Source organism: Gouania willdenowi, chromosome 6 (genome assembly GCF_900634775.1).
Source record: "Gouania willdenowi chromosome 6, fGouWil2.1, whole genome shotgun sequence".
In the NCBI taxonomy this organism is placed as follows: domain Eukaryota; kingdom Metazoa; phylum Chordata; class Actinopteri; order Blenniiformes; family Gobiesocidae; genus Gouania; species Gouania willdenowi.
In genome coordinates, this window is record NC_041049.1 from 65,422,682 (window position 1) to 65,444,658 (window position 21,977).

Below are 21,977 nucleotides of genomic sequence, written 5' to 3' on the forward strand. Positions count from 1 at the left end.
GAAAGCGTGAAGGAAGTGAATGGAAAAACAAGATCCTCTCTGGTAAGCATGAAGAATGAACACCCAACATTCCAAGTATCAAGTGGCGCTGGTTCTGTTTGGTCCAATCTGTCTTCTTCTTTGACAGATTTTGTCCGATGCTGTGGAGGTTGACTACGGTTCGACAAAAACGATGAGCGGACATATGCAGTACTCTATGGAATATAATGGGGATGTGTCTAAGGTGATCAGTTTTATTTGTACTTATTTAGATTTACTGTCATAGCTCTGTGGGTGCTATCCTTCCTGGAGCGCAAAGTGGAAATGGCCCAGAAATGGAGATTGGGCTTTGTCGGACATCATGCGCAGCCGAGATAATGAAATTAGTTAGCTGGGGATTCTGTCTGGTGCAGATGCATGGTACTGGTAAATGGTAGTCTGAGACCTTACTTTTTACAAGAAAAAGTCTTGTGCCATTACATTGACTGAATCTGGTGTCCTCATTTTTAGGTAGCTCACGTCAATGGGTTTGGTGGTAATACCCAGGTGACGGCCGCAGCACATGATGGTAGTCAGCAGACTATTAATATGAAGAACATCCTCAACGCCACAGGCTCTGAAATCACACCCATTCCTGGCATTAAGGTACAAGCAGTTATAAGACCTGTCGTAAATCTATGTCTTAAATTTACTGCCAATAGCCACGTTTTAAGCACCTCAAATGAGGTTTGAATTAATACTGCATAACTAAGATTTCCATTGAAAACTTGCCAAGTGCTCTTGTTTGGTTTCTCAGTTAAGATGGGATGGATTGTGCCATCCAATGTGTTTTTCACCTTAACTTTGTTCAAACTCATGGCTCTGCGGATTTATCTGGTTTAAAGCTCATTCTGGCCTAGGAGATGAGCTTATCCAGGCCCTGGAGGATCCATTTCTCACTAGGCACTGATGTTACAGTGACAATTAGATTGCCAATAAAGGCTCAGATTGACTTTGCATTCAGTTTCAAGTGCTTTGACCACCATGTTCATGGCAAGAGCAAAGAAACTGAATGAGATACTACATAAATTTGCCGAAGCACAACAAAGTTCTCCTTTTTCCTTCCTGAGCCTCTGTGATCAGACGGGTGACTACCTTGGTGCTCTTCTGGAGTAATTACCGTTTCCGTGCATCAGTCAGATTTCTCTAGACTTGTTAGATATTCAGTCGCTCATTTTAAATGGAAAAACAACTTGGAAATACGTGACATTGTGCAAAAAATATACATGATGATGTTTTATTCTGTGTCATTAAGATACTTTAATATAAGGTTGTTTAAGTCCTTCATAATGCGAGATTTCAGGTGATATTTAACATGTCTGTCTGTTTGCCTACCAATTAACTGAAAAAAATGTGCATGTAAAATAACTACAAAAGTCCTTGTGGCGGCCAATTACATTGACTGAATGGTGTCCTCCTTCTCAGGTAGCTCATGTAAATGGGTTTGGTAGAGTTTCTGGTAATTCCCAGGGAACGGCCACAGCAGATGATGTTGGTCAGCAGATCATCAACACAAAGAACATCCTCAATGCCATTGGCTCTGAAATCACACCCAATCCTGGCATTAAGGTACAAGCAGTTATGAGACCTGTTGTAAATCTATGTCTTAAATCTCCCACGTAAGCCACACTCGTCTACTGCCAATAACCATGTTTTAAGCACATCAATGGAGGTTTGAAAAGAACGATTAAAAACTTGCTCCATGCTCTTGTTTGGTTTCTCAGTGATAGATGGGATGCATTGTGCTATCCAACCTTATAGTCACCTTAACATTTTTCAGCCTCAAGGCCCTGTAAATTTCGCTGGTTTAAAGCTCATTCTGGCCTAGGAGATGAGTTTATCCAGGACCTGGGGGAACCATCTCCCACCAGGCACTGATGTAATGGTGACAATTAGGTTGTCCATGAAGGCTCAGATCGAAAGCTACTTGATGCCAGATTTGGAAAGATGACTTCCGGATTCAGTTTCAACTGCTTTAACGACCATGTTCTTGGCAGGAACAAAGAAGCTCAGTGAGAAAGTTATCTAATTTAAATGGCCTTCTCAAGCTGATGTTTCTGCACCAGAAGTATTCCTGATCCTGAAGTTCCTGTAATAGTCCAGGATTAGGTCTTTGAGCTTCCTGAGTAAATGGTGCCAGTTCAGGTTACTCTCAACCAGCTTGTCGGGTATGGTGCCATATGCATTGGCGGGGTCAAGCCAAACCACAATAAAGTGATCCTTTTCCCTCATGAGCCTCTGTGATCAGCTGGGTGGCTACCTTGGTGCTCTTCTTGGCACTTAGAGTAGTTACCCATCCCTGCATCCATCAGATTTACACTTGCTAGATATTCAGCCGTCTATTTTAAATGGAAAAACAACTTGGAAATATCTGACATTGTGCCGAAATAGGCACGTGATGATGAATTAGTCTGTGTCTTAAAGCTATTTCATATTAAGGAGGTTGAAGTCCTTTATATTGTGAGATTTTGTGTGAGATTTAACATGTCGGTCTCTTTGTCCACCAAATTACTGAAAAAATGTGCATGTAAAATAACTACAAAGGTCCTTGTGGCGGCCAATTACATTGACTGAATGGTGTCCTTCTCATGTAGCTCACGTCAATGGGTTTAGTAGAGTTACTGGAAATACTCAGATGACGGCTGCAGCCTATGATGATGGTCAGCAGACCATCAACATGAAGAACATCCTCCATGCCACAGGCTCTGAAATCACACCCATTCCTGGCATTGAGGTACAAGCAGCTATGAGATCTGTCGTAAATCAGTATGTAAAATCTTGCCCCATGATCTATGGATGGTTTCTCAGTGATAGATGCATTGTGCCATCCAACGTGTTTGTCACCTTAACTTTCTTCAGCTTCATGGCCCTGCCATTTTAGCTGGTTTGAAGCTCATTCTGGCTGAGGAAAAGAGCTTATCCAGGTCCTGGAGAATCCATCTCCCACCAAGCACTGATGTTATGGTGACAGCTAGGTTGTTCATTAAGCTTCAAATCAAAAGCTGCTTGATGCCAGATTTGGAAAGATGACTTCTGCATTCAGTTTCAACTGCTTTGACTACCATGTTCACGGCAAGAGCAAAGAAGCTGACTGAGATAGTACACCTAGTTGAAATGACCTTTTCGTGCTGATGTTTCAAAACCAGAAGTGACCCTAAGCCTGAAGTTCCTGTAATAGTCCAAGATGAGGTCTCTGATCTTCCTGAATAAATGGTGCCAGTCCAGGGTAGTCTCAACCAGCTTGTCGGGTATGAAGCCATATGCATTGGCAAGTTGAAGCCAAAGCACAGCAAAGTTCTCCTTTTCCTTCCTGAGCCTCTGTGATCAGACGGGTGACCACCTTGGTGCTCTTCAGGAGTAGTTACCCATCCCATGCATCTGTCGGATTTCTCTACACTTGTTAGATATTCAGCCTCCCATTTTAAATGGAAAAACATCTTGGAAATGCATGACATTTTGCCAAATGTATGTATTCTAATTGCCTTAAAGATGTTTTCATTTAAGAAGGTTGAAGTGCTTTATATTGAGAGATTGTGGGTGAGATTTAACATGTCCGTCTCGTTGCCCACCAATTTACTGAAACAAATGTGCATGTAAAATAACTACAAAAGTCCTTGTGGAAGCCAATTAGATTGACTGAATGGTGTCCTCCTTCTCAGGTAGCTCATGTCACTGGGTTTGGTAGAGTTACTGGTAATACCCAGGTGACGGCTGCAGCAGATGATGGTGGTCAGCAGACTAACAACACGAAGAACATCCTCAATAAGGTACAAGCTTAGCCTCTGTGAATAGCTGAGTAACTACATCCAATGCATCCATCAAATTTCTCTACACTTTCTAGATATTCAGCCGCCCATTTTACATGGAAAAACAACTTAGAAATGTCTTACATTGTGCTAAATAATGTATGTAATGATGGTTTAGTGTCTGTGTCATAGAGCTGTTTCAATTCAAGGAGGCTGAAGTCCTTTCCATTTTGCTCTTTCTGTATAATGCGTATATTCTGTTTTGAATTTCGTCAGTTTTCCACAATCACAGAAAATCTAATACTCTACTTATCACTTCAAAAGTTTTTGTGGTGGTCAATTTTATTGACTGAATGGTATCCTCCTCAGGTAGCTGACGTCTTTAGGTTTGGTAAAGTTACTGGTAATACCCAGGGGGCCGCTGCATCAGATGATGGTGGTCAGCAGATCATCAATACAAAAAAACTCATCAAAGTCACAGACTCTGGGGTCCCATCCTTCCCTGGCTTTGAGGTATGAGCCATTATGAGACCTGTCACATATCTATACGTCTTAAATGTGCCTGGTAGGACAGTTCTGTTTACATTTTAAGCACCTCGATGGTAATTTGAATTGTTAGTGTATTCCTGAGATAACAATTAAAAACTTTCCCCATGCTCTTGTTTGGTTTCTCAGTGATAGATGGGATTGTTGTGCCATCTAGCTTGTTTATCACCTTACCTTTTTCAGCACCTTGGCCCTAGATTTAGCTGGTTTAAAGTAAATTTTTGCCTTGAAGATGAGCTTATCCATACCTTGGAGTATTCATTTATTACCTGGCACCGATGTTGTGCCTTAAAGTTATTCTAAATTAAGAAGGTTGAAGTCATTTATATTGTGAGATTTTGTGTTCCAAAAAAATGTACGTGATGATGGTTTAGTCTGTGCCTTAAAGATATTTTAATTTAAGAAGGTTGAAGTGCTTTATATTGAGAGATTATCAGTGAGATTTAACATGTCCGTCTCTTTGCCCACCAATTTACTGAAACAAATGTGCATGTAAAATAACTACAAAAGTCCTTGTGGCAGCCAATTAGATTGACTGAATGGTGTCCTCCTTCTCAGGTAGCTCATGTCACTGGGTTTGGTAGAGTTACTGGTAACACCCAGGTGACGGCTGCAGCAGATGATGGTGGTCAGCAGATCATCAATACGAAGAACATCCTCAATGCCACTGGCTTTGAAATCACACCCTTTCCTGGCATTGAGGTACAAGCTTAGCTTCTGTGATCAGCTGAGTAACTACTTCGGAGCTCTTTTTGGGACATTGGCATAGTTACCCATCCAATGCATCCGTCAAATTTCTCTACACTTTCTAGATATTCAGTCGCCGATTTTACATGGAAAAACAACTTAGAAATGTCTTACATTGTGCGCTAAAATATGTATGTAATGATGGTTTAGTGTCTGTGTCATAGAGCTATTTTAATTCAAAGAGGCTGAAGTCCTTTCGATTTAGCTCTTTCTGTATAATACGTATAATTCGTTTTGATTTTCGTCAGATTTCCACAATCACAGAAAATCTAATACCCTACTTATCACTTCAAAAGTTTTTGTGGTGGCCAATTTCATTGACTGAATGGTGTCCTCCTCAGGTAGCTGACATCAATAGGTTTGGTAAAGTTACTGGTAATACCCAGGGGGCCGCTGCATCAGATGATGGTGGTCAGCAGATCATCAATACAAAGAACATCATCAAAGTCATAGACTCTGGGGTCACATCCTTCCCTGGCTTTGAGGTAGGGGCCATTATGAGACCTTTCGCATATCTATACGTCTTAAATGTGCCTGGTAGGACAGTTCTGTTTACATTTTAAGCACCTCTATGGTAATTTGAATTGTTAGTGTATTCCTGAGATAACAATTGAAAACTTTCCCCATGCTCTTGTTTGGTTTCTCAGTGATAGATGGGATTGTTGTGCCATCTAGCTTGTTTATCACCTTACTTTTTTCAGCACCATGGCCCTATATTTAGCTGGTTTAAAGTTAATTTTTGCCTTGAAGATGAGCTTATCCAGACCATGGAGTATTAATTTACTACCTGGCACCGATGTTGTGCCTTAAAGTTATTCTAAATTAAGAAGGTTGAAGTCATTTATATTGTGAGATTATCGGTGAGATTGAACATGTCCGTCTCTTTGCCCACCAATTTACCCAAACAAATGCTTGTGTAAAATAACTAGAAAAGTCCTTGTGGCAGCCAATTAGATTGACTGAATGGTGTCCTCCTTCTCAGGTAGCTCATGTCACTGGGTTTGGTAGAGTTACTGGTAATACCCAGGTGACGGCTGCAGCAGATGATGGTGGTCAGCAGACTATCAACACAAAGAACATCCTCAATGCCACTGGCTCTGAAATCACACCCTTTCCTGGCATTGAGGTACAAGCTTAGCTTCTGTGATCAGCTGAGTAACTACTTCGGTGCTCTTTTTGGGACATTGGCATAGTTACCCATCCAATGCATCCATCAAATTTCTCTACACTTTCTAGATATTCAGTCGCCCATTTTACATGGAAAAACAACTTAGAAATGTCTTACATTGTGCGCTAAAATATGTATGTGATGATGGTTTAGTGTCTGTGTCATAGAACTATTTTAATTCAAAGAGGCTGAAGTCCTTTCGATTTAACTCTTTCTGTATAATACGTATAATTCGTTTTGAATTTCGTCAGATTTCCACAATCACGGAAAATCTAATACCCTACTTATCACTTCAAAAGTTTTTGTGGTGGCCAATTTCATTGACTGAATGGTGTCCTCCTCAGGTAGCTGACATCAATAGGTTTGGTAGAGTTACTGGTAATACCCAGGGGGCCGCTGCATCAGATGATGGTGGTCAGCAGATCATCAATACAAAGAACATCATCAAAGTCACAGACTCTGGGGTCACATCCTTCCCTGGCTTTGAGGTATGAGCCATTATGAGACCTTTCGCATATCTATACGTCTTAAATGTGCCTGGTAGGACAGTTCTGTTTACATTTTAAGCACCTCTATGGTAATTTGAATTGTTAGTGTATTCCTGAGATAACAATTGAAAACTTTCCCCATGCTCTTGTTTGGTTTCTCAGTGATAGATGGGATTGTTGTGCCATCTAGCTTGTTTATCACCTTACTTTTTTCAGCACCATGGCCCTATATTTAGCTGGTTTAAAGTTAATTTTTGCCTTGAAGATGAGCTTATCCAGACCTTGGAGTATTAATTTACTACCTGGCACCGATGTTGTGCCTTAAAGTTATTCTAAATTAAGAAGGTTGAAGTCATTTATATTGTGAGATTTTGTGTTCCAAAAATATGTACGTGATGATGGTTTAGTCTGTGCCTTAAAGATATTTTAATTTAGGAAGGTTGAAGTGCTTTATATTGAGAGATTATCGGTGAGATTGAACATGTCCGTCTCTTTGCCCACCAATTTACCCAAACAAATGCTTGTGTAAAATAACTACAAAAGTCCTTGTGGCAGCCAATTAGATTGACTGAATGGTGTCCTCCTTCTCAGGTAGCTCACGTCACTGGGTTTGGTAGAGTTACTGGTAATACCCAGGTGACGGCTGCAGCAGATGATGGTGGTCAGCAGATCATCAATACGAAAAACATCCTCAATGCCACTGACTTTGAAATCACACCCTTTCCTGGCATTGAGGTACAAGCTTAGCTTCTGTGATCAGCTGAGTAACTACTTCGGTGCTCTTTTTGGGACATTGGCATAGTTACCCATCCAATGCATCCGTCAAATTTCTCTACACTTTCTAGATATTCAGCCGCCCATTTTACATGGAAAAACAACTTAGAAATGTCTTACATTGTGCGCTAAAATATGTATGTAATGATGGTTTATTGTCTGTGTCATAGAGCTATTTTAATTCAAAGAGGCTGAAGTCCTTTCGATTTAGCTCTTTCTGTATAATACGTATAATTCGTTTTGAATTTCGTCAGATTTCCACAATCACGGAAAATCTAATACCCTACTTATCACTTCAAAAGTTTTTGTGGTGGCCAATTTCATTGACTGAATGGTGTCCTCCTCAGGTAGCTGACATCAATAGGTTTGGTAGAGTTACTGGTAATACCCAGGGGGCCGCTGCATCAGATGATGGTGGTCAGCAGATCATCAATACAAAGAACATCATCAAAGTCACAGACTCTGGGGTCACATCCTTCCCTGGCTTTGAGGTATGAGCCATTATGAGACCTGTCACATATCTATACGTCTTAAATGTGCCTAGTAGGACAGTTCTGTTTACATTTTAAGCACCTCTATGGTATTTTGAATTGTTAGTGTATTCCTGAGATAACAATTGAATACTTTCCCCATGCTCTTGTTTGGTTTCTCAGTGATAGATGGGATTGTTGTGCCATCTAGCTTGTTTATCACCTTACTTTTTTCAGCATCTTGGCCCTATATTTAGCTGGTTTAAAGTTAATTTTTGCCTTGAAGATGAGCTTATCCATACCTTGGAGTATTTATTTACTACCTGGCACCGATGTTGTGCCTTAAAGTTATTCTAAATTAAGAAGGTTGAAGTCATTTATATTGTGAGATTTTGTGTGCCAAAAATATGCATGTGATGGTGGTTTAGTCTGTGCCTTAAAGATATTTTAATTTAAGAAGGTTGAAGTGCTTTATATTGAGAGATTATCAGTGAGATTTAACATGTCCGTCTCTTTGCCCACCAATTTACTGAAACAAATGTGCATGTAAAATAACTAGAAAAGTCCTTGTGGCAGCCAATTAGATTGACTGAATGGTGTCCTCCTTCTCAGGGAGCTCATGTCACTGGGTTTGGTAGAGTTACTGGTAATACCCAAGCGACAGCTGCAGCAAATGATGGTGGTCAGCAGACTATCAACACAAAGAACATCCTCAATGCCACTGGCTCTGAAATCACACCCTTTCCTGGCATTGAGGTACAAGCTTAGCTTCTGTGATCAGCTGAGTAACTACTTCGGTGCTCTTTTTGGGACACTGGCGTAGTTACCCATCCAATCCGTCAAATTTCTCTACACTTTCTAGATATTCATCCACCCATTTTACATGGAAAAACAACTTAGAAATGTCTTACATTGTGCGCTAAAATATGTATGTAATGATGGTTTAGTGTCTGTGTCATAGAGCTATTTTAATTCAAAGAGGCTGAAGTCCTTTCGATTTAGCTCTTTCTGTATAATACGTATAACTCGTTTTGAATTTCGTCAGATTTCCACAATCACGGAAAATCTAATACCCTACTTATCACTTCAAAAGTTTTTGTGGTGGCCAATTTCATTGACTGAATGGTGTCCTCCTCAGGTAGCTGACATCAATAGGTTTGGTAGAGTTACTGGTAATACCCAGGGGGCCGCTGCATCAGATGATGGTGGTCAGCAGATCATCAATACAAAGAACATCATCAAAGTCACAGACTCTGGGGTCACATCCTTCCCTGGCTTTGAGGTATGAGCCATTATGAGACCTGTCACATATCTATACGTCTTAAATGTGCCTGGTAGGACAGTTCTGTTTACATTTTAAGCACCTCTATGGTAATTTGAATTGTTAGTGTATTCCTGAGATAACAATTGAATACTTTCCCCATGCTCTTGTTTGGTTTCTCAGTGATAGATGGGATTGTTGTGCCATCTAGCTTCTTTGTCACCTTACTGTTTTCAGGACCATGGCCCTATATTTAGCTGGTTTAAAGTTAATTTTTGCCTTGAAGATGAGCTTATCCAGACCTTGGAGTATTAATTTACTACCTGGCACCGATGTTGTGCCTTAAAGTTATTGTAAATTAAGAAGGTTGAAGTCATTTATATTGTGAGATTTTGTGTGCCAAAAATATGTACGTGATGATGGTTTAGTCTGTGCCTTAAAGATATTTTAATTTAGGAAGGTTGAAGTGCTTTATATTGAAAGATTATCGGTGAGATTTAACATGTCCGTCTCTTTGCCCACCAATTTACCCAAACAAATGCCCGTGTAAAATAACTACAAAAGTCCTTGTGGCAGCCAATTAGATTGATTGAATGGTGTCCTCCTTCTCAGGTAGCTCATGTCACTGGGTTTGGTAGAGTTACTGGTAATACCCAAGTGACAGCTGCAGCAAATGATGGTGGTCAGCAGACTATCAACACAAAGAACATCCTCAATTCCACTGGCTCTGAAATCACACCCTTTCCTGGCATTGAGGTACAAGCTTAGCTTCTGTGATCAGCTGAGTAACTACTTCGGTGCTCTTTTTGGGACACTGGCGTAGATACCCATCCAATGCATCCATCAAATTTCTCTACACTTTCTAGATATTCATCCACCCATTTTATATGAAAAAACAACTTAGAAATGTCTTACATTGTGCGCTAAAATATGTATGTAATGATGGTTTATTGTCTGTGTCATAGAGCTATTTTAATTCAAAGAGGCTGAAGTCCTTTCCATTTAGCTCTTTCTGTATAATACGTATAATCCGTTTAGAATTTCGTCAGTTTTCCACAATCACAGAAAATCTAATACCCTACTTATGACTTCAAAAGTTTTTGTGGTGGCCAATTTCATTGACTGAATGGTGTCCTCCTCAGGTAGCTGACATCAATAGGTTTGGTAGAGTTACTGGTAATACCCAGGGGGCCGCTGTATCAGATGATGGTGGTCAGCAGATCATCAATACGAAGAACATCATCAAAGTCACAGACTCTGGGGTCACACCCCACCCTGGCATCGAGGTATGAGCCATTATGAGACCTGTCACACATCTATACGTCTTAAATGTGCCTGGTAGGACAGTTCTGTTTACATTTTAAGCACCTTGATGGTGATTTGAATTGGTCTTGTATTCCTGAGATAACAATCAAAAACTTTCCCCATGCTCTTGTTTCGTTTCTCAGTGATAGATGGAATTGTTGTGCGATCTAGCTTTTTTGTCACCATACTTTTTTCAGCACCAAGGCCCTAGATTTAGCTGGTTTAAAGCTCATTTTTGCCTTGAAGATGAGCTTATTCAGACCCTAGAGTATCCATCTCCTACCTGGCACTGATGTTGTGGTGGCAGTGACGTTGTCCATGAAGGCTCAAATAAAAGGCTGCTTAATGCCAGATGTGGAAAGACAATTTCTGCGTTCAATTTCAATTGCTTTGATTATCATGGTTATAGCAAGAGCAAACAAGCTGACTGAGGTAGTACACACCATTATAATACCCTTTTCAGGCAGATGTTTCAAAACCAGAAGTGACCCTGAGCCTGAATTTCCTGTAATAGCCCAGGATGAGGTCATTGATCTTCCTGGGTAAATGGTGCCAGTCCAGGGTAGTCTCAATAAGTCTTTACAAGCTTAGCCTCTGTGATCAGCTGAGTAACTACTTCGGTGCTCTTTTTGGGACACTGGAGTAGTTACCCATCCCATGCATCCATCAGATTTCTCTACACTTTCTAGATATTCAGCTGCCCATTTTACTTGAAAAAACAACTTGGAAATGTTTGACATTGTGCTAAAAATATGTACGTGATGATGGTTTAGTCTGTGCCTTAAAGCTATTTTAATTTAGGAAGGTTGAAGTGCTTTATATTGAGAGATTATCGGTGAGATTTATCATGTCCGTCTCTTTGCCCACCAATTTACTGAAACAAATGTGCATGTAAAATAACTACAAAAGTCCTTGTGGCAGCCAATTAGATTGACTGAATGGTGTCCTCCTTCTCAGGTAGCTCATGTCACTGGGTTTGGTAGAGTTACTGGTAATACCCAGGTGACGGATGCAGCAAATGATTGTGGTCAGCAGACTATCAACACGAAGAACATCCTAAATAAGGTACAAGCTTAGCCTCTGTGATCAGCTGAGTAACTTCTTCGGTGCTCTTTTTGGGACACTGGAGTAGTTACCCATCCAATGCATCCATCAGATTTCTCTACACTTTCTAGATATTCAGCCGCCCATTTCACATGGAAAAACAACTTTGAAATGTCTGACATTTTGCTAAAATATGTATGTAATGATGATTTAGTGTCTGTGTCATAGAGGTATTTTAATTCAAGGAGGCTGAAGTCCTTTCCATTTTGCTCTTTCTGTATAATACATATAATCTGTTTTGAATTTTGTCAGTTTTCCACAATCATAGAAAATCTAATAACCTATTTATCACTTCAAAAGTTTTTGTGCTGGCCAATTTTATTGACTGAATGGTGTCTTCCTCAGGTAGCTGACGTCATTATGTTTGGTAGAGTTACTGGTAATACCCAAGGGGCCACTGCAGCCGATGATGGTGGTCAGCAGATCATCAATACAAAGAACATCATTTGAAAACATCTTGTTAACATCTTGTTTTCAAATCCTCTCCCTCCCTCACCCCTCCTCCCGACACACAGGGATGACCCGTTAGTTGATGGTTTTATCTCACGATCACAACATTATCAATAATCCACTCAGGTCCACACATGTTCTGTGTTAGTATGTGGTGTTGTGAGCTGCTGAATACATCACAATATCACTCTGTAGCGGAATAAACTCCCTTTTTCTTACTTCTTCCTGTTTTGCTGGGAAGCATCAGTGGCTAATCTCTCATCTAAAGGTGCACTGCTGCCATCTTCAGGACACAGTTGGTCACTACAACACCCCACAGTTTAGATATTGATGAGGGACTTCCGCCAGGGTGTTTTCTAGTAATCCCCGTGAAAAAATGCAAATGACGAGTTATCTCGTCAATGGCACTGAGTGAGTTAACTAGCTTGTCGGGTATGGTTCTTTATGGATTGGCAAGGTCTGCCAAAGCACAGCAAAGTTCTCCTTTTCTCTCATGAGCCACTGTGATCAGCCAGGTTACTTTCTTTGGTGCTCTTCTTGGCACACTGGAGTAGTTGCTCAAATCTGTCAGATTTCTCTACACCTTTGAGGTGTTGTGTGACTGCTTAGAAAAAGTTAACTGCTGGATGAGTGAAAACATCCTTCAACTAAATTGTGACAAGATGGAGGTGATTGCTTTTGGTAATAAGGAAAAGAGGACTGCTGTCAGCGAGTATCTTAGGTCTCGATCTTTAAAAGCTAAAGACCAAGTCAAAAACCTTGGTGTTTTGATTGACTCAGATCTGACATTCAGCCGTTAGATCAAATTTATCACAAAAATAGCCTTCTACCACCGAAAGAACATCTCCAGAGTGAATGGTTTAATGACTCAGAAAGATCAGGAGAAACTGGTTCATGCTTTCATGTCTTTCTCCACCAATTTACTGTAAAAATGTGATAATGTCCTAAAACATGCAAGTAGGTGTGTATCCTGAGTGATTTTGCCATTTCTGTAGTATAATCCAATTCCGTCAGTTTTCCACAATCACGTAAAATCAGATTCAGACCCTACTTATCACTTCAAAAGTTCTTGTGGTGGCCAATTACATTAACTGAATGGTGTCCTCCTTCTCAGGTAGCTCACGTCACTGGGTTAGGTAGTACCGAGGTGACAACCACAGCAGATGATGGTGGCCAGAAGATTATCAACACAAAGAATATCCTCAACATCACAGACTCTGGGGTCACACCCCTTCCTTGCCTCAAGGTATGAGACATTACGATACCAGTCACACATCTATACCTCTTAATTCTGCCTGATAGGACAGTTTTGTCTGTGTTTTAAGCACCTTGATGGTGGTTTGAATTGATATTGTACTCCTAACATAACAACATTACAAAAAAATGTTGCATGCTCTTGTTTGGTTTCTCAGTGATTGATGGGATTGTTGTGCCATCCAACATGTTTTTTACTTTAACTTTTTTTTAGCACCATGGTCCTGGATTTAGCTGGTTCAAAGCTTAGAAGATTACCTTATTCAGACCCTGGATTACCCATCTCTTACTTGGCACTGATGTGGTTGTCCTTGAAGGCTCTGATAAAAGGCTGCTTGATGCCAGATTTGGAAAGACGATTTCTGCGTTCAGTTTTAACTGCTTTGACTACCATGTTTATACTAAGAGCGGACAAGCTGACTGATATATTACACACCTTATTGATCTTTTCAAGCTGATGCAAATCTGATGTTTCAGATCCAGAAGTGACCCTGAAGTTCCCTTAATAATCCAGGCTGAGGTCCTTAATCCTTAGTCTTGTTATCCTTCATATATGCTTTTAGTAAACAGTGTCAGATGCACAGAGCCTTTTCCAGCTCTTAGCTCAGGCCTAAGATATGATTATAGGATCTGTCCGACTTCCTAGTGTTGCAGTAGTCAAGACCGGTCTTTGTCTCGAGGAAGGTCTTGAGACCAAATTTTAAAGGTCTCGGTCTCGTCTCGGACTCAGAAGCATTTTGACTCGGTCTTTTCTCTGACTCGGGCTGTCCGGACTTGGGATTTTCCCTCATGACCGTTCGAGACCAGCACTAATTCCTGCCATTTTTAAACTTTTTTATAATGTGATAATAACAAAGAGAAGAACGGGATAAAACAATCCTTTATTCATTCTTTAATCCACCCCGTATAATGACCGCAACCTTCCTTAATGTGACTGGGTGATGTGTGTGACACACTCACACATACAAACAGGAGAGAGAGGTGGAGCTAAACATGTCCGCTAACTTGTTGGTTGTAAAATGTGGTTTCACAAACCGCAAAGAATACATTTGTAAATGCACAGCAAAGAGGAAACACTCTGCGGCGTGTAGGTGACCAGCCATGTTATTTCTTGACAGAAATACTTTTAAACACTTGCATTCAGCTGACATAAAAATCTTGTTTTCAAATATGTAGCATAATTGTGAATTTATCAGTAGCAGTAGTAGTTTTAATATTTTTTGCAGGCACCTTTTTTGTCCATCAAATGTATTTAAAAGAAACTAAAACTAAAGAGAGAATGTTATTTAACTGTCAATAATTTTACTTATTTATATATTTTTTTAAATTGCAAAAGAAAATGTTTATGGTCTTGGTCTCGGTCTCGGTCTTGGTCTTGACTCGGTCTCGGCTCCCGTAAGTCTTGGTCTTGTCTTGATCTTGGTGCATTCTGGTCTCGGGCAAGTCTTGGTCTTGGATAGTGTGGTCTTGAACACAACACTACGACATCCCTTCATATAACTCTAAATCAACATACAATTTTAAATGCATGATCCAAAAAAAACTACCTCCGTGATGAAGAACAAGATTTTTTTTTAACTATGATATTATAGTTTGGTGCCTAAAGCAGACATAAGTAATAGTAAAACACGTCATTTCTTAATTGTGTGTTTGTTGCAACAGAGTGACGGTCTTGCCTGTAAATGGCAAGAAACCACAGCCCTGTCCATTGGAACGCATGCTGACAAAGCAGCAAGTATGGAAACTTATCAATCACTTTTAATGTCATGTTCTCTCATGAACTTTGTATCCATGTATACACCTTCAGTCGTTGACTATTCAACTTTAAACAATAGCCATTTTTTTTTAAGTTTTAAGGTTCCTGTTATGCTTTTTGCAGTCGATGCTGATGTCACAGTGGTGGGCTCTGGACCAGGTGGCTACGTCGCTGCAATCAAAGCAGCACAGCTTGGGTTCAAGGTACTAAAATATTCAACAAATTTTTATACACCCATTTTAATGATCAAAGTTTTCCATGCTGCTACATAATGAATGAATAACACTCTTTCTTTTGGCAGACAGTAATTGTTGAAAAAAATCTCACACTGAGTGAAAATGTTGGCAGTATTCTATCTAAGGTAAGTAACTAGTTTCCATAATAATAATAGTAATAAATAATGACATGTAGGAGATAATCAAGCAATCAGATAGACTGTAGACCAATAAAAATACTGACAGTTTTTTTAAATAGTCTTTCTGGCTGACTAAGTTTCTTTTTCCAGGCTCTCCTAAACAACTCCCATTACCACATTGCTCATGGCAAGGACTTTGCAACCACAGGAATTGAAAGTAAGAGACCGGAGGGCTTATCTATCTACTAAGATCAAACAAAGGGCGCTAAATCTTTTGCATGCTTAAATACTTTGAAAAACCTATTTCTTTACCATGGACTTACTGAGATTGTAATGTCTCCAGAGAAACAAAGAACTCACAACTCTGTTTTAGTTTCAGGCATCTCATTGCATCTGGAGAAGATGATGGCTCAGAAGAGCGGAGCTGTCAAAGCTCTCCTTGGTGGAATTTCACATCTTTTCAAGCAGAACAAAGTCAGAATCTCACTCTTGGCTTTTTTCCTGCCTTATATTATCTCAAATTTTCCGTTTCTAAATTTCCACATTTTTGTTTCAGAATTAAACCATTACTGTGTCATTTGTGCGACACTTTAAGTTTACCCATTTCCATTTTGTTTTGCTTCCATTTCATCAGCTTTCTCTAACTAGATGTGATTAATTACCAAAATCATCCCAAACATAAAAAGTGAACTCCCCAATGTTGGGAAGCTAGCATGCTTTGAGCTTGCAAGACTTCCTCTAAGATCCATCCCCTCCTGTATGCTCCCATCAGTACTCTGTCCAAAGCCACACCCCCAAAACCCTGAACGCAAGCTCATATAAAAATAACAAATTCCCAGAAGCAAAATCAATTATTAGCTCATAGAAAGACAGCAACTAGAGCTGTGATTGGGCCTTAAAAATTAGACCCGAATGCAACAGAATAAGGCCCAAACCTGTTTGAACCTAACCTACCGTAAAGCGCACAGCACACACCCCAAGAACGGGGTGGTTTATATATTTCTTTATAATCATTTATTAATGTTCAAGAGGCCATCCTTCATTTTACCTCCTCAGCATCCATTTGTGCATAAATGCATCTAATTGGTTCTTTCCATTGGGACCGATTGGCAGAGATTGGTGGAGAGTTTTTCCAGAATTGCAGCTGCTACGGAGGTCTGATTATTTTCAAGTCTTTTCACTGAATACATATTGTATTGACTTCTCTCAGGATGGAAACACCATTTTACCCAGGATAACAGAGTGTTTCAGAACAGGATTGTGGGTTCCGCCTTTGAGTTGTTGAATTGTTCATATTTTTTTTATTTCTATGCTGCAAAACGTTGCCGAAAGCCCGCGATGAAATCTCGTGAAATAATGTAGCCCAAGATTTTATGCGAGATTTTACATGTCCGTCAGCGAGACATTTAGTCGCTCGTTTTACAGCAAAAAATAACAACGAAAAGAGTGCCAAAACATGTCTGCGATGGTTTAGTTCATATCATATAGCTTATGTGTGAGATTTGACATTTCTGCCTCTTTTGATCACCTGTTTACAGGTAAAAAATTTGTGATATTGCTCCAAAACATGCATATGATAGTGTATTCTATGTCATGTTGCAATTTCTGGTTAATTCTGTTAAAAATAAATAAATACAGTAATCATAATTCCGTTTCTATTTCAGGCAGTAAACTGCAAATTTTGCCTGTTTTCTGCAATAACGGAAGATCAGACGCCCTAGTCGTTATCACTGATAACGACTAGGGCGTCTGAACTGAATGGTTTCCTCCTCCTCAGGTTATACCCGTCAATGGATTTGGTAGAGTTACAGGTAAAAACCAGGTGACGGCCACGGCAGAGGACGGCAGTCAGCAGGTCATCAACACAAAGAACATCGTCATCGCTACAGGCTCTGAGTTCATTCCTGTCCCTGGCCTCGAGGTACGAGCCATGTGAGAAAAGCTTGAAAGTAAATCTTATGTATATGGTTTGGAGGTTGTGGGGAAATCATACTTAAGTATTGTAAGCAAACTGTGCATGTTGCAAAAAAAGAGAATTAAGTACATAATGTAGAATATAGGGAGCAGACTAACAAGGCCTGATTAAGTTTACAATATTAAAAATATAAAAAACAAGAAAACAAATGAGTTACTGAGAAAAATTCAAGAATTGTTTTTGGCCTGAAGTTGTTTATGTATGTATATGGAATAAAATTAAACTGTAAAGAGCTGTGTGTGCATCATAATGAAAGGTCAGTGTGTTGGAGTGGATTTGTGGAATAAGTTGGATGAGGAGTTAAAGTGAAGCCAAGCATTTGAGTAAGTACATAATTATATAGGAGAATATGGAGAACTTATATTTAAAGGTTAGATAACTTAAAATATATGTTTACCTTGTATTTTTTTTAATTTAGTTGGAAACTGCACATATGTTTTCTTCTTGTGGTGACATTAGTAATTTCATAATGAATTCAATTACAATGTAAAAAGTGAGAGAATAGACGCTACAATAATCAACTCTGATTTCCCTTTTGCTTTACAATTTTACTGTGATATTGTCACTGATTGTCTCATGTTTGTGTGTTTTGTTGGAGCAGATTGACGAGGAGTCCATTGTGTCATCGAGAGGAGCTCTGTACCTGAAGAAAGTGCCAGAGGAGCTGATTGTGATTGGAGCTGGAGTCATTGGGGTGGAGCTGGTCTGTGACTCAGAAAATGTTTTTTTTTTTCTCCACGATATTGATAAAAAAATAATCTTCATCATCTGAGTGCTAATAGCTTCTGCTTCTGGTTGTGTTCAGGATGTAAAAGAGGTAAAAGAGGTAAACAGTGGCCATGGTTACTTGATGTTTTTTAACATCAATCATTCAGAATTAAAGCATTCTGCTTTGTGTTTACATGGAAATAGAAATTTCCAAATTGAGGTTTACATAGAAAACAGTTTTATTCGGTTTTAATCAATTTTGCTTTAGGTCTGGGGGTGGGAAGGGTTCTGATTGGACAGGGGACGTATTCACGTCTATCGGGAAAAAAACACTCAACAAACGTTTTCTTTTCGGCTACAACATAGAAGACCACATGATAAGAATTGTTTTCACTTTTATTTTGATTGTAGTTTTGAAGCTGCAGCTCAACAATAACATACGGTTTCACTTTCGTCAGCTGAGCAGGAGAATGAGATAGAAATGGTAAATGGACTTGATTTATATAGCGCTTTATCACCACTGAAGCAGTCCCAAAGCGCTTTACATATCAGCTCATTCACCCAATCACTCTCACATTCACACACCAGTGGGACAGGACTGCCGTGCAAGGCGCTAGTCGACCACTGGGAGCAACTTAGGGTTCAGTGTCTTGCCCAAGGACACTTCAACACATAGTCAGGTACTGGGATCAAACCCCCAACCTCTCGATCAGAAGACGACTCTACCACCTGAGCCACGGTCGCCCTCAGAAAACCGTACTTTGGTCTATCAAAGCCAGCAGTAAATGCAACATTTGTTCTTCCTCCATCTACAGGATGTTGAGTGAAAAATGAACTTCATAATGATCCACGCATCATTAGTAAAGTTCTGTGGTTCTGGTGCTTCATGCCCCGATGAAGCCTGTTTCGTTGTGATGTCCGTGTGTGTGTAGTAAGTCCGTGTGTGTTTATGTTTCCATCCATCTACTCCTTTCATTACATTCATGTCTTCTAAGGCTCTTTTTGAATAAATAGTCTCGGCTGGAGTCCGGGCAGATCCATCTTAGACTATGCTGTCACCAGCACTTCATTGCTAGAAGTCAAGCATGCGCAGGACGACTGGAATTAACTTAAAATGGAATTAAGTGTTTAAGATCGAGGAATTATTTAATTTGGAATTAAACCAGCCACCTAATTCCAATTTAAGTTTAATTCAGAATTACATTTGCATTCGGAATTAAGTGCTTTCAAGGTCAGTTGAAAGAGGATTTAACTTTTATTCTGAATTAAAGGGGAATCAAAGCTGCCATGTAAACATAGCCAGTGTCCTTCCTCTTGTTCAGGGCTCAGTGTGGCAGCGTCTGGGCTCCAAGGTCACAGCAGTGGAGTTCCGGGGCCATGTTGGAGGCATGGGCATCGACATGGAGATCTCCAAGAACTTCCAGCACATTCTGCAAAAGCAAGGCCTCAAGTTCAAGCTCGGCACCAAAGTCTTAGGAGCCAGCAAGAGGCCTGACGGCAAGCTGGATGTGGCGTAAGTGTCATGACCTGAAGCTGTTCTGTGAGAGGCAGGCTGTGCGTAGCAGCGGTTTGTTGTGTGTTTCAGCGTGGAGGCAGCTGCTGGAGGGAAGAACGAAACTCTGACGTGTGACGTGCTGCTCGTCTGCATCGGCAGGCGTCCATTCACACAGAACCTGGGCATGGAATCTGTTGGCATCGAACTGGACAACAGAGGTCGCATCCCTGTCAACAACCGCTTCCAGACCAAAGTACCAAGGTACCATCAATAGGGATGGGCTCTGAGAACTGGTTCCAAATAGGAACCAGATTGTTGCTTTATTTTTTTAAGTATTGTTGCTTTATTTTTTTAAGTATTGATACATGCACTCCATACTACAATATTATAATATATACAATTTACACATTTACTCGTTTATATAAAACATATCAATTATTTACAGTCATATACAATTTACATATGTACATAAAGAAAAAAAATACTTTTACTTTAATCAACAGATTTAAGGATTCAAAAATGTCCAAAGTTTTCACTTATACTCCATTTAAAGAGTTCTTATATTAGTCTATTTTCTTTTTAAAATGGAGAATTTTTTGTGGCTTTAGACTCCAATTACATTTATGTAAATAATATATTGCCTACAGTATGAACAAATTCAAAATATAACTAATTTACATAGTTTCTGTTTCCACTGTATCCAGAATAATAATAATCTTTCTTAACAACAACTGCTCCAGGGTTTGAGTTTGTTTTATTTTGTTTCACATCTACCTGGGCTGCAGCTCTTTGTTTTTTTCACTGCTGCCAACTTGTTTGTAGTTTTATTTCAGCAAGTTTCAATTTACAGTTACAGTTGGGGACCTTTGTAATTGAATACCCTAGTTACAGTACAGCAACCAAATTAAACTGTAGAAACTAAGTGAATTAATAAAAATGGCCTGTGTAAAGGCTTTCTAAAATTAAAAAAATGTCCTGTGAAATGTGTGACCTGTTTACCTGCACAGCTCAAAGAATCAGAAGCAAGAATTGTTTTGAACAGGAATCGAAATTGAGAATTGGAATCAGAATCGTTAAAATCCAATTGATGCCCAACCCTAACCATCAAGCTCCAGCAGCACAGAGTGGGATAGAGTGGGATAGAGTGGGACAGAGTGGGACAGCCCATGTTAGAGGCAGATTCACGTGTTTCTATGAACTCTCAACAAACCCACATTGATATTTTTGAACATCATGTTATGTCTGATTCATGGAGAACTTTGGTTGATGCACCTACAGACACCAGACTAAGGGTCAAAGGATTTCCTCAGCTTGTTTTCTTTTTCCCTCAGTATTTATGCCATCGGTGATGTGGTCGCTGGACCCATGTTGGCCCACAAGGTCGAGGACGAGGGCATCATCTGTGTGGAGGGTATAGCAGACGGCACCGTACACATTGACTACAACTGTGTTCCCTCTGTTATCTACACTCACCCTCAGGTGGCCTGGGTGGGCAAGACTGAGGAGCAGATCAAAGAGGAGGTGAGTGTCTGAGGCCTGTTGGTGGAAGACATCAGCCTTGTTCTGGTTGTGACAGTATATCATCATAATTCCTTATTCAAGTGCAACAGGTTTATTGAGTTTTTTTCTTCTTCCTCTGTGTTGCTCAGGGCATCCCGTACAGAGTGGGGAAGTTTCCCTTTGCAACCAACACTAAAGCCGAGACCAACGCAGACACCGACGGCCTGGTGAAGATACTCAGTCACAAGGAGACAGACAGGATGCTGGGAGCTCACATCCTAGGATCTGTAAGTTGTTCCTGTTGTGCACGAATGCACACAAGCAAACACCCACTGGAGGCTCATGTTTTATTGGATTTGTTGACTTATTCAAAGGGATGATGAAGTTTGGCTGCCTGATGGTGCCGCCAGATGACATAGCAATCCTTTTCCTCTACTATGTTACAGTTTTTGGAGCAGAAATAGAAACATTGCAGTAGAAAACTTAAATGAACAAAATATGGTGGCATTCATGTTCTGCATGTGGACTGCTGTGTCTTGGAGCTCAGTGTGTGTTCTTGTGCTGCAGGGAGCAAGAGAGGTGATCAACGAAGCCACTTTAGCTATGGAGCATGGATCTTCCTGTGAGGACATTGCTAGAGTCTGCCACACTCATCCTGTGCGTAGTTAGACAGTTTTAAAAATGTTTTTCTCTCTTGACTTTTAAAATCCTGCTTCAAACTACTTTCTCTCTGGGCTGAAACAAAAGCAGGTTAAGTTATAATAAGATGATCTTCTTCCTCCTCAGACGGTGTCGGAGGCGTTCAGGGAAGCCAATCTTGCTGCGTCCTTTGACAAAGCCATCAACTTCTGATGAGC